Raw genomic sequence first — 14,083 nt, 5'->3', positions numbered from 1 at the left:
TAATCCCCTTGCTCAACGATTCCTAGAATTTATAAACTCTAATGCCCTGGATCAACTTGTCAACACCCCCACCAGGGGCAACAATATTCTGGACCTGGTCATTACCAACATGGGTGACCAGCACTCAACACCCGAGATAAACTCCTCACTTGTTAGATCAGACCATAAACTAATCACCCTAGATATCCACATCCTGACCCCACCCCCACACAAGGAAACCACCGTAAAAAATTTTCCAAAGGGAACTTCACGCTACTCAAAACCGAGGTGGCCAACTTCGCAGCGCCCCTGCAGATGGATAATACAGTCACGACTGCTAAATCCCAGACAAATGCACTCTGCAAGCACCTGCATGAGTGCATGGATTGTGCTATCCTCCACAAAAAGGAAGCCAGTCTGGTGGTCCCATGCCATTAACAAACTCTACAACAGAAGGAAGAAGCTGTTGCAAAAGAGAGTAAAAACCCAGGAATGGGGGAACTCCCTGACGGGCCTCAGTAAGAAGCTAAGTTCCCTCATAAAATCCTCCAAAGTGAATTTTGAAAGAAAAATTGCCACAGATTCCAAAGACAACCACAAAGCATTCTTTAGCTATGTCAAGAATCTCCATGACAACACCCAGATCTGCATTGGGCTACAACAGAATGGCACAAAATATACAGAGCCAACTGATATTGCCAACATCTTGACAGGTTAATTTCAAACTTTACTCCCCTCTCACCCCCCAAAGGGCCTATAACTATACCAAATGATTGTAGAACCCCGTTAATCACAAACACGCAGGTAAAAATGGCACTTTCTAAAGCCAAAAACACAGCATCCATGGGACCGGACAACTTACCAGGCTGCATCCTGTTAGATTTTATGAATATAAATCTGAAATTAATTATGTTGTAAATATGCTGAAAGAAAAGGCTTGCTTAAATGCAGAAACAAAGTTTAAGTAAAATGTGATCAGCAGTCATACTAAATGACCATGGCTTGGAAAAGGAATCTGCTGAATGGACATTATTCCCTTACAGACTCAAAACAGGATGTATGCAAGAACAAAAATGCAAAATCTGCTTTTAAAGAACAATGACATGTTTTTCTGCATGGAAAATCAGGATATGACATAAGAACAGATGTTTTTTTTATACAAAGATCCAAATAAAATACAGGATGTTCACACTGTCAGAAAAGCTGATCTCTGACAATGTGTTTTCTCAAAAATATGTTTTTCTTCATAAAAAACAGGATATACTTATCAGCATTGTCATAAGATCACATGTTTCTATACACAGATTCAAATAGAATACAGGACAATGTGTTTCCTCAAAATATGTTTTTCTACATGGACATCAGGACACTGTTACAGGATATTCACACTGTCAGAAAAGCTGGTCTCTTACAAGACATTGTTAAACAAGGAAGTTTAGTATTGTTTCTACAGGATAAGCAATTCTCCAAAATATGTTCAAAAACTGTATATAAAGAGCTGTATAAATCCAGTTGTGAGAGAGGTTTGGTAGGGACACAAGTCCCAAGGTAAATGTTATATCTCTCACATCATCTGTACTATATGAGAAGTAAAGTTGGAACAGTACTTTTAAGCTGCAACGTTTGTCCAGTTTTATTTATTATAAAAGTTATTGGTTACTGCTCTTAAAGACAAGTGCTGCAAAGTATATTCTCTCATCAGTGTATATTCTGCAAGTTTCTGTATGCAACAGACTGTGAATGCAAATATAATCAGACTTTGAATTTTAGCAAGAATCCATCCAGGCAAGAAGCAAGAAGCAAGTAAGAGCCATATAATATTTTTTCAATGGCGAGGCAGCTGAGTGACTAGCACCATATAATTTTTTCAATTGCAAGCTAGTCTGCATTTGAACCTACAGTCTGCATTCAAACACAGGAGGAGTGATGGTAAGCCCTGCAGAGGGTCACTTCAGTCAAATTGCAGTAACTAACATTTGTACGTATGTGTAAATCCTAAACAGAAGTATTCCAGTTTATGCAGCTTGCAGTAGTAAAGTTTTTTTAGACGTTTACAATCCGGAGTGAGACTAGTTCAAGAAATTTGCAGTGCCATAAATTCTTCAAGAAAAGGGGGATATCCACTAGCCCATCAGTCCACTGCCTGTTGTGCTTTCCCAGCTTCTCAAGTGACTTTGAAAAATTTCCAGCCATCTGCAACAACAGCCTGATCACCTGTTTTCTTGCTCACTGGTAAGACTTTTTTCTACGTCACATTTTTTAGTATGGTTGCTATTCGACAGTTTTGGATATTAAACAGTCTTGGATATTAGATTAGACAGTATGGATATTTTCATGCATAATTTAAGCAAATGTAAAAAATGCTATGTTGGTATACACAGCACATTAGTAAATGTAAAACCTTATTAGGGCAGGTTGATAGTAAGGCATTATGCAAATGTATTACAATATTTGACTGGTATCTCAAAGAAAACCATGTGAAAAATGACAAATGTTTATTGTGTGCTTCAACAAAAACTGCATTTTGTGTATTATGTCATAAAAAAATATTGCATCATATTGCGAAAGAAATAGACTGTAAAGACAGATCTAAAAAATTAACTAAGGGTAAAGTGTTTCCATTACATTCTGATATTGAACAGTTATGTCCTGTCACCACATGTGAGTCAAATCATTTACTGATAGAACCCCTAGTACATTTTGTTACAAAGGAATGTAGTAAACTTCTAAAAGACAGACACAATGAGTTCAGGAAGCTTAGACAAGTTATACATACATCTTTTCAAAAGTACATAGGAGTTTCAGATTCAGCAGAACAGGCTCCTGAGACATATCAAGCAGACTATAAGGAAATTCAACAGAAGTTGCAGGATAAAGAAAATAAATTAGCTGAACTGACAGAGACTGGGAACTTCCTGCATACACAGCTAATCTGTGCAAAAGAAATTTATTTTATAATATGTTTATGTTTTGAAAATGGTTAAATATACATGGTAGGATGGTAGGATCTGATGTCTGGACAAATCATTCTTACTTTCATTCAGTTAAAGCAAGACATCTATCAGTACTACAGTAAAGTAAAGCATATGAATGCCATTCATTAGCATAGTCAAAAGGTAAACAAAACTGTTCTAGTGTATAAAATTAAAAAAAAATAGATGAGTAAAAATTTAAAGTCACAAGACATGACATGCTTGTATAAAGATATACATATACAAGACAGACATGCATGTGTGTTCTTTTCATCTAGAGTACATCTGTTACAATACACAAGAATAACAGGCAGACAACAGCAAATATAAATAATATAAATATAAACGTGTTGGTTAAACTAATATCTATTTTGTTTTTTACAATTTGTTTATAATTATATAGTAACACCAAACAGTTAAAGTTCTGAATTTTAAAAAGAAAATCACAGATGATATTAGTCAAACAGTTTTTGTAAAATTAATGGCAGGACAGTTAAACAGTTAAATAAATAAAGAAATAAAAAAATGCTGAAATCCATGGTAATTGTAAAATGATGTCTATTTATATTGTATAAATGCATAGTTATGCAAATCACAATCACATTAAAGAAAAAATGCCAAAAGAATTAATTATAGTTTATAGAGTATAAAATGTGAGCTCAGACCTTCCTAGACTGAATGAATAGTTACAGGAAATGCTGGAAAGATAAGATAAACAACAAGACTGATTGCCAGATAAGTAGCTTGAGTTTTTCTAAAGCATCATTGTTATTAAAACATAATTATTAAAATGTTTACAGGCAACACTGTTTAGTAATTGTAATAAAATGCCACAATTGTGCATAGATGTCACTGATAATCTGCAAGTAAGTGTTAAAAGAGAAGAAAAAACCTCAGTTGCATCAAGTACAGCCAGCAAATGGGCTATAGTATATATACAGTTCAAATCAATTGTGCAGGAGAATGTAAATGCCTACTAGTGGTAGTAAACAGCAAAAGCTTTATAAAAAATTATCAAATCAGACAAAAGTTCATAATTTAATAAAATAAATGTATAACCATAGTGTTAGGCTAACATACATTCTATTTTCACAGCATAGGGCAGGTAAACAGTGCTGAAGTACTACAGGGGGAGGGGTACTTTCTCAGTTTTACACTGACTGTATAAGAGGGAGGGGCACTTTCTCAGTTTTACACTGACTGTATAAACAGACTGTGACAAGGGTCTGAAATAAAGCTACATAAAAATAAATAATAAGGGTCTGAAATAAAGCTACATAAAAATAAATAATAAGGGTCTAAAATAAAGCTACAGGAAAAAAAAAATATCTCATTCATTCTTGACAATACTCTTTTAGGTAGAGGGAAAAACAGGTATTAGTGTATTAGAAATACTGGTAAACTGGATTAAACCTGACAGGATAAGATATTTTACAAGTTGTTAATAGCTATCATAATGGTTATTATTGTATTGTTTAGTATTAAATTGTATTTACAACCTGTTAAACTGTAAAGCTATACAAGAGATAGTTAAAAAAAAAACAAGAGATGGCTTAAAACTGATTACAGCTATACAAAAGAGAGTAAAAGATATGTAAAAAAATTGAGCAAGAATGGTCACTATTTTTAATAAGTTTTTGGCAAAACAATGTTGGTATAAAAAGCATGAATATTTTTAATAATTGTTGAGTATGTAGTTTAAAATAACATGACATATGCATTTGGTGTCAATTCCACTAGATATTTCTAAAGAGACAAACATTTTCCAAGATTTTGCTTAATATTAATGTTATTAAATTTGTAAGATTAGACTAAATGTACTTTATAGTCATTGTATGTACAAATGCAGAAGAATTCAGTACAAATGAAATTAATGTCTAGTAATGAATATGTGTGAAAAAAAACATATTTAAAGAAAAAGTGGGTCCAGTATACCTAGTAAATTGAAATGCATGAACAGCAAACAGTCTATGTAAATACATACTGTACAGAATACATTGTAGCAGTTCAGAGACATGAACACAATGTGATGGTTAAAATGACATTGAAACTGTGTGTTTTCAGTAGTGTATAAATGCTTGCAGTAGCACATGGTTACTGTCTCTCATAGTTAATTCAACAGCTGCAAAGAGTTAATGAAACAGTTCTAAGTCATAAATTAAATTCTGTGATTGCAAAAGAATAAATTGATCAAGTAAAATTAAAGCAGACACAGCTCATAACTGGCAAAATATTTTCACAGAATGGTCTACAAAAGAAAAAGTTTGAAATACATTCAGTTTGGTAGTAATACTTAATATCATTGTATTAACTATGTAAAATTGCATTTTGACTTGTATCAAAGAAGACTAAAGGGTTTGTTTCTTAATGTGTTTTCTATATAAAATGTTTTGAGTATGTTTAAAAACAGAGGGAATTGTTAGATTTTATGAATATAAATCTGAAATTAATTATGTTGTAAATATGCTGAAAGAAAAGGCTTGCTTAAATGCAGAAACAAAGTTTAAGTAAAATGTGATCAGCAGACATACTAAATGACCATGGCTTGGAAAAGGAATCTGCTGAATGGACATTATTCCCTTACAGACTCAAAGCAGGATGTATGCAAGAACAAAAATGCAAAATCTGCTTTTAAAGAACAATGACATGTTTTTCTGCATGGAAAATCAGGATATGACATAAGAACAGATTTTTTTTATACAAAGATCCAAATAAAATACAGGATGTTCACACTGTCAGAAAAGCTGATCTCTGACAATGTGTTTTCTCAAAATATGTTTTTCTTCATAAAAAACAGGATATGCTTATCAGCATTGACATAAGAACACATGTTTCTATACACAGATTCAAATAGAATACAGGACAATGTGTTTCCTCAAAAATATGTTTTTCTACATGGACATCAGGACACTGTTACAGGATATTCACACTGTCAGAAAAGCTGGTCTCTTACAAGACATTGTTAAACAAGGAAGTTTAGTATTGTTTCTACAGGATAAGCAATTCTCCAAAATATGTTCAAAAACTGTATATAAAGAGCTGTATAAATCCAGTTGTGAGAGAGGTTTGGTAGGGACACAAGTCCCAAGGTAAATGTTATATCTCTCACATCATCTGTACTATATGAGAAGTAAAGTTGGAACAGTACTTTTAAGCTGCAACGTTTGTCCAGTTTTATTTATTATAAAAGTTATTGGTTACTGCTCTTAAAGACAAGTGCTGCAAAGTATATTCTCTCATCAGTGTATATTCTGCAAGTTTCTGTATGCAACAGACTGTGAATGCAAATATAATCAGACTTTGAATTTTAGCAAGAATCCATCCAGGCAAGAAGCAAGTAAGAGCCATATAATATTTTTTCACATCCTACACAAACTCCAAAATGAACTAGCCCCCCACCTAAACTCCATGTTCAATCACAGGCTCACCACAGGCTATGTGCCTACTGAATGGCACACAGCAATGGTTGTTCTGCTCCACAAAGGAGAATCCACCGCAGACCCCAGGAACCATCGACCTATTAGCCTGACAAAGCTAGTCTACAAGGCCATGGAGCATGTCATCATGGAACTCATAAATAAAGACATTGGTAACCTCCAAACTTTGGATGCTACCCAATTCAGATTTGTAAAGGGTAGATCATGTCTCCTAAACCTGGTAGACTTCTTTGAAATGGTTACCAAGGCTATAGATGAGGGCAAGGTGGTCCACACAGTCAACCTGGACCTCGCCTTTGATACTATCCCCCACTCAGGAATCATAGATAACTCATCAACTGTAACATAAACCCTTACGTCATGAGATGGGCGGCCAACTGGCTCACAGACAGAACCCACATGGTGAGAGTTGCAAACTCCAGATCCTACTCCAAACCAGTGACAAGTGGAGTGCCCATGGTTCAGTCTTGGGACCTCTCCTGTTTAGTATATACTTCTCCGAAGTGCAAGCGAACACTGAGGGTCTATGGCTAACAAAGTTTGCAGATGACTGCAAACTGGGTGCCATAATCGATTCCCCTGCCAACGTAGACATCCTCCAAAAGGGCCTCACTGCGACAGACACCTGGTGCCAAAAACATGGCCTAAAGCTAAATGCCAAAAAGTGCATTGTCATCCCCTTTGGTAAAAACATGGTACCCATGAATTACCAAATAGGGGGAAGTTCACTTAACACAGAAAGTGTGATAAGAGACCTTGGGACCCAAGTGGATAGTAACCTTTCCTTTGGTAATCACATTGCCACCGTGGTCTGAAAATCTTTCTACATGGCCCACCTAATCAAAAAAGGTTTCACATCTAGAAGAAAGGAAGCTATTGTCCCCTCTACTCATCACTTATCAGACCCCTCATTGAGTACAATGCACCATTTGGGATGTACCTCACAAGACACCTACAGCAACTGGAGAGGCCCCAAAAGTACCTCACCAAGAGGATTGCTGGCCTGAAACATTTGCCGTATGCTGACTGGCTCAAGAAACTCCAACTCTACTCAGTTGCATACTCCGAGGAGACCTCTGTCTGACATACAAAGCTATGTCAAACCCGGAATTGATGGACATGCTCCACTTAAAGAAATCCCAATCTCCCCGAGCTACACACTGTAGGGACCTAAACCTCACTACAACAATAAATAAGACATGCTGGAGGGATAGATTCTTGTCCCAGAGACTTCCCATGCTCTGGAACAAAATTCCCATCTACATCAAGCAGAGCTCATCATTAGCACTCTTCAAGAAAATCCTTGATAAGTTGATGGGTAATAGAAAATTCACCCCAGGATCATGTCTGGGGCTCTGCTCGATCGAGGGGCAGGAATTCAACACTACATGGGTGGCAAAAGCCAAGACACTGTTGGCTAGGCTTACTTATGCCCTCAGGCTGATAGCCTAGTACCTATCTATGAACCTATGTGCAGAATATAAAAGCACTAAAGCACAAACTGGATCAGAGACTATTCTCTCAACAATGAACTTCTGCTACAGTTTAGTACACCAAATTATGCAGAAATTTACCAGTAACACTGTTTATGGGGAAAAATGCAGTAATAAATGATTAAGGTACAAATATAGTAGTAGTACACAGTTTTGCCACAACTGTGAATTAAACTACAGGACTTTGACGAAGCAGGGTTTAACATACAAACAGTGTGGAAACTGAAGTGTCGAAACAGTTTTCACACAACTGCTAATTAAAATAAAAGACTAAGATCCCAGAACAAACTACAAAAATGCAATCAGATGGAGCAGAGCAGAAAAGTACAAAGTAGTATCACCAAACAGGTCACACGTGCACTTATATTTAAGCAGTAATCATCGCAGTCTGTGCTTGCTACTTAGAAAGTATAGAATGAGTGGAAATTCTGTCCTCTGCTCTTCCCTTACATTCCAAATTCAAATGTCTTTGTTTAAATAAAGCAGTTGACCACAAACGTTTAGTTTTTGAGGCCCAGAAAAACAGCTGTTCTAGAAGCATTATGTACCTTCTGAAGCACTCCTGCATGGGTATGTATTGTAGAATGAATGCTATTTTGGGACATGGTGCCATGCATTTCCTCTGTTAGTAGGTTTTAGGCCTAGCCTTCTGAAATACTGCCAGATAATTTTGTTATAAATCATCACTGACCTGACTTTATGAAATTTATGCAAAAATAAATTAAACATTAGACGCTGCTATCATGCATTTTTGGGAGGAAGGCACACATACCAGCTTTACTCTAACTTTTTAATGTGACTTTTATTTCCAGAAGCTGAAAACCATTTTTGTAGAAATGTGTCCTTTGTTACTAAAACAAAAGCAGCTATTCTTAAAACTACTTTTGCATGATCATCTGAACTCTGTAATGCTGGTATATCCTACAAACATCTTTGGCATTTTGGAAGGTTTTTATAAAATAAATTGACAGTTTTATGGCTAGCTGTTTTCATACCTCTCAGCCTTCAGCACATTAAATAAAAAGCATGCATGCTGATCACTAATCTGATGAAGTTCCGGTGGAACAGAAGTGCTTAACTATGTTGTGATTAAAGCACTGGTGATCACTGTATGTGTTTTTTCATTTTTTTTGTTTTATTTCTATGGTGGAGGAGGCTTTTTGTGTATAACCTCAGAGCATTAAACACTGCACAATTGACCTTCAGAAATCCTACCAAGAGGGATATAAAGAGGAGCACTTATTTGTTTTGAATAGAAGGTCTTCATGTAGCATAGCCAAAGTAGTTGGTGATAGAGAATCTTTGTATAGACTTGGTTTATTTGTGAAGCAAATGCACCCATAAATAGGTCTGACTTTTATGAGAAATATCAGTAAATCTAGGAGTTGCAATGCTAAATCTGAGAACTTGGTGCTATGCCTACATTTTAGCAGTTCGTTTTCCTCTTTGAGCTCCCTAAAGTATAAAAGTGAAATGTTGTAACAGCAGGACAGTAAACCACTGCAGACTCAGAAGTCCTATTCTGCTCTGCAATTAAACCTGTCCTAGCAAGTGGTGGATGACGAAGAGTGTAGTGAACAGACCTTGTTGCACATTTATTTTTGCTGTTTTATGTTGTATTAATTGGCTGGAATCCTTCAAGCACGGATGCTTACAGCAGGGGAATGTGGGGCTAATGAGCAGATCTGTAACGTGTCTAAAGTAGAAGTCAAGTGAATTGCAACCACATCTCTTAACTGCTTGAAGTGCTCTGTTCTTTCTTTCTGCAGCCTTGCCCTTGCCTTGCTTCTTATTCTGCAGTCCAGGTAATGGCATTTTCATGGGAAGGTGAATGGGAGACATACCTCTCACCCTTTAACCGCACGAATTCTGGACAAAGCTAGAAATAATGAGTGGACGAAGGCCTAAAATCAGGGGCAGATTTTAAATGTTCTTATAAACTTGGATGGTTGATAAAAAAATAGATTTTGCATTAGCATGCATTTTCTGAAGGATATGAAGTCTGAAACTAAAATGTCTGACATTATTTAGTTACTTAAACCTCAAACTTTGAGGAGCAGACTGATCATATGAGATGAAAAATCTGGACAGTCTTTGAAATTCTTTGAAATTCTGGAGAGTTGAGAGGTATGCTGGGAATACATTTGGTCTTGTATAAATGCATGCTTCTGTTAAATGAAGACTAGATAAGTGTTTTATGTCCAACTTACACTAAACTTGCTTAGCATATTAACATCAGATACACCACACCAGGGACAGGTTATGTGCTTGTTTACTGCTGGTCATACTTTACAGAAAGGAATGCTTTAGCCAGCTGCATGGACAGAAACAGACAACCTTGTGCATACGCAGTACTTTGCTAACAGTTGCCTGGAGGAAAGAAAGAATGTTAGTATGGCAGTAGCGCACTGTTTTACAGTTGCTTTTCATACCTGTTACACTTTTTTCAGTTATCACCTGGGCCTTAAGGCAAGATATCCATTTACATTGTTTATTGATTAAAAGTTAATGAATGTAATATTAAATTAACTAAATAAATTCCATTGACTTAGATAGCAGATCTCACACAAACACATCCACTCTCTCTCTCTCTCTCTCTCTCACTCTCACTCTCACTCTCACACTCACTCACTCACTCACTCACTCACTCACTCACTCACTCACTCACTCACTCACTCACTCACTCACTCACTCTCTCACTCTCTCTCTCTCTCACTCTCTCACTCTCTCACTCTCTCACTCTCTCACTCTCTCACTCTCTCACTCTCACACACACACACTCAGGTATGCCTTCTCTGTATGAATGAATACAAGTAGAGTAGATGAAGTAAAAAGCCCATCTTATTTAAAATGATGCAGAAACAAGTGTGGTCATTGCCAGAAACTAACTGCCCAGCAATCTGCCTCACTGTATGTGTGGCAGTAGGGAGTAAAGTGCACAAAAGGCAGGTGGAGTCAAACCATTTAAGATGTAGGGAAAATTATGGAAGCGACCGCGACAAGAAACCAGGCAGATGTCATCTTGCACTGTCAAAACTCATTTTGGATTTTCTGAATTTTCCAGGATATAGGCCAGTTATGAAGTGTGAGTAAAGTATGGGATATAATTATGCTAAGGAAACCTTATTTAAACTTGGAGTAGAGGCATAAAAGTGGAGTAGCTTAAATAATAGATTATAGCATTGAAATGTAAGCGTAAATATTACTGATAGTTATTTTTTATACGAAGGACAGTAGACTTATGTTGTGCTTTTAGAGGGAGGAACATGAACGTAACCATTCTGTTAGGCTGGGTTTGCAGATTGTCTACTGCCAGTGGACGAGAACAGAAACAGAGGTCCATTACCAATGTGAAGTTAGGACCCTTCACACGTACAAGTTTTACCTCCTGAGAATAGCCAATTAACTCTTATAGAATAGTATGCATGCCAAGAAATCCATTGTATTTACTATGAAATGAAAGTGTTTTATAAGGATCAGACTCTCTCTCTGCAGGACTGGAGTAACAGAATGTAATCAAAGGAAGCCACAACTTTCGACTTTTCTGCCCATGTTTGCAATTAGCGTCCCTCAGCTACACTTTTCTTCCTCCCTCTTCCTCTTGTCCAATGCAATCTTGCAAGTTTCCATTAATTTATTGCCCATGACTATATCAGTAATACATTCCATGTGTCCACTACTATCTCGGAGAAAGAAAAGATGGGTTAGATAAAAATGTGATCTGTGTACAACTGATGCCCCCTTCTTGTCTTTATCTTGAAGTCATTCTCTCACACACTAATATTCTGTACACCCTTATATCCCCATGTCTTCTGCTCTCAGGCATAAAAAGCCCCAGATCCTTAAGCCATTCATCATAACATCACCATTCTATACCTTTAAAGCCTCTGGCATAGTTGATCTCTGAGCCAGGACTCCCCATACTCCCACTCACTGATCCCTGCCCATTCTGTTTACTCACCCACACACTGCACTCCCTAATTCAAATGACCAAGCTAGTTGCTGGAACAGGTAGTACTTTCAAAAGAAGCAATAAGAACCTTTATTAGCAGCAGCAACCAATCTTGCCCTCACACTTGCTTCGTCCACCATATCTTTCAATGGGTTGTCAGTTCTCAGATGTTTTGTGGCTGAAACTGTATCAGCCACTTCCTGAATTGTTGTCCTGAGCATCAGCCTCAACACTGTGATTGATAAGTATGAGCTGCCTCTCAGATACCAGTCCATCTTCACCATAACATTGATATTGTGCAAGTTTCACATTAATGAACAAAAAATGATGCAGCATTAAGTCTTGTAGGACTCTGACATAGAACACAAGGATGAGAGTAAGTGGTTTGGATATTGACAGATATTCGGTCTATTATGACCTAGGTTGCGGATGAGATGCTACCATTCAAACAAAGTATGCCTTAGTCAGAAAGAGTAACTTGTACAAGAGAGGGTGGGCTTAATAATTACCTGAAACAGCTAGTGAGGTGTTGGGGGGGGGGGGGCTGCAAGCTGAAGTGGTCAGGTGAAAGTTTTTTGTTCTTAGATGAACAAGATTGATGGGTTAATGTGAAACTGTTTATTGATAATAACCGTGGTTATGCCCAGTTAAATGATGTCAGTAGGACTGACAACTGGGTATCAGCAAAATGCAAAAATACAAGAAAAAAGTATATATTCCATGGGATGGTGGGGGGGGGGTGCTTCAGCATGTGTCATTCAGTACCAGATAGAGATCCTGTGGAAATCTGCACATACTCCTCAATGAATCAATCAATTTTCAGTATATAGAAACTCTATCTTTTTAGGCATGTGTTGCATGCACCCATACTCAAAAACATTCTTGTTCTGTCCTTAGAAGCCAACTCTGTTCATCATTCTAGAAATATTTTAACAAGCTTTCTGTGCAGTAGCTCATGCCGACTGTGTAAGACTGAAGCCACTCCTTTCAGCAGGAAGTGGAGTAAAAGAGGTATGAAATGTCCTGATGCATTGTGGGAACTCACATCTGTGTGAAATCACTATAAGAGTCGTGTGGACTGTGGCTCTCCACCAGCCTATGATTACAGGAGCTTGGCTATATTAAACATTTTAAATATAAGGGTTAGTTACATCTTACAATGCAGCAAAATCATTTGAGCCTCACTCTTATTGAATGATCACTTATGACATAGGCAAGTATTCATTTATATAAATGGAAACAAACCATACTGACTTATTTGCAAACATTATCAATCACATATCTTCTGTACAGTCATTGTCCATCAAACATTACATAGCTCATTCAGTTCCTGCCTTCTCTTAAACCTCATTCCTCCACCAAAACATTATTCTCCATGAACAGGGATGGTATATTTAATACAGTTTGTGAATCGTTCATTAGGTATTAGCTATTTGTAACACTGCAGTGAATACTTACCACCTTAACTAGTTAGTAATAGTGCTTTGAGTGGCTTTAGTCTGTGAGAACAGGACTTCAAGCAGACTAGCAGGTAATGTCAGTCATCCTGGCCTCTGTCATAGCTATAACTCCAGACTTATTTTTTTTCTAGTAGAGATAGCAATTACATCTCTTCTTTTTAAAATTGGCTATTTTTGCTTGTTGGGCTATCACAACATGATATACCCTTAATTTTGCACATCTAAATTCTTTATTTTAACATTACAAGATTCTTTGTAGAGCTGGAATTATTTTACTATATTTTTGACAAGACTGCCCAGAGTCTGATTACTAGTAGCGTTTGCATTTTCATTCCATTGCATCACCCGTTACCCTTGTGTTTTGATCTACCTTTTTTGATCTGTTGTATGTGGTCTGACTCTAATACCCCATGTATCACCTGCACACTTTTCTATGTATTACCTTAATGGTTGGCCTGAATTTCTGCTACAGAAGGACTAGTGAATCACTCTGCTTACCCTGTTTGTCTTTCGTACTATATCCTTTTTTAATTTATTGCCTCAAAGTGAGTAATGGTGGAGAGGAATGGGTGGAAGGGGCAAAGGGAAACAGAAAGGTGACGTGACATATTAGAAGGTGCACTCAGATGTTTTTACTTTGAGGGCTTCTAAGGTCTGTGTGTATAAGAAGGGGACAGACAAAATACATTTTATGGGTTTAGATGGTGTCTGGCCTGAAATCTGGAAATAGCAGATCAAGCCCCATTTAAAAACAGTAGAGGGATCCTATTTGATTCTACATGTGGTGATG

The sequence above is a fragment of the Protopterus annectens genome, chromosome 2.part0 (assembly GCF_019279795.1).
Source record: "Protopterus annectens isolate FY-2018-M chromosome 2.part0, PAN1.0, whole genome shotgun sequence".
Taxonomy (NCBI): domain Eukaryota; kingdom Metazoa; phylum Chordata; order Ceratodontiformes; family Protopteridae; genus Protopterus; species Protopterus annectens.
The sequence above is the reverse complement of the archived record's forward strand: the minus strand, read 5'-3'. Positions refer to the sequence as shown.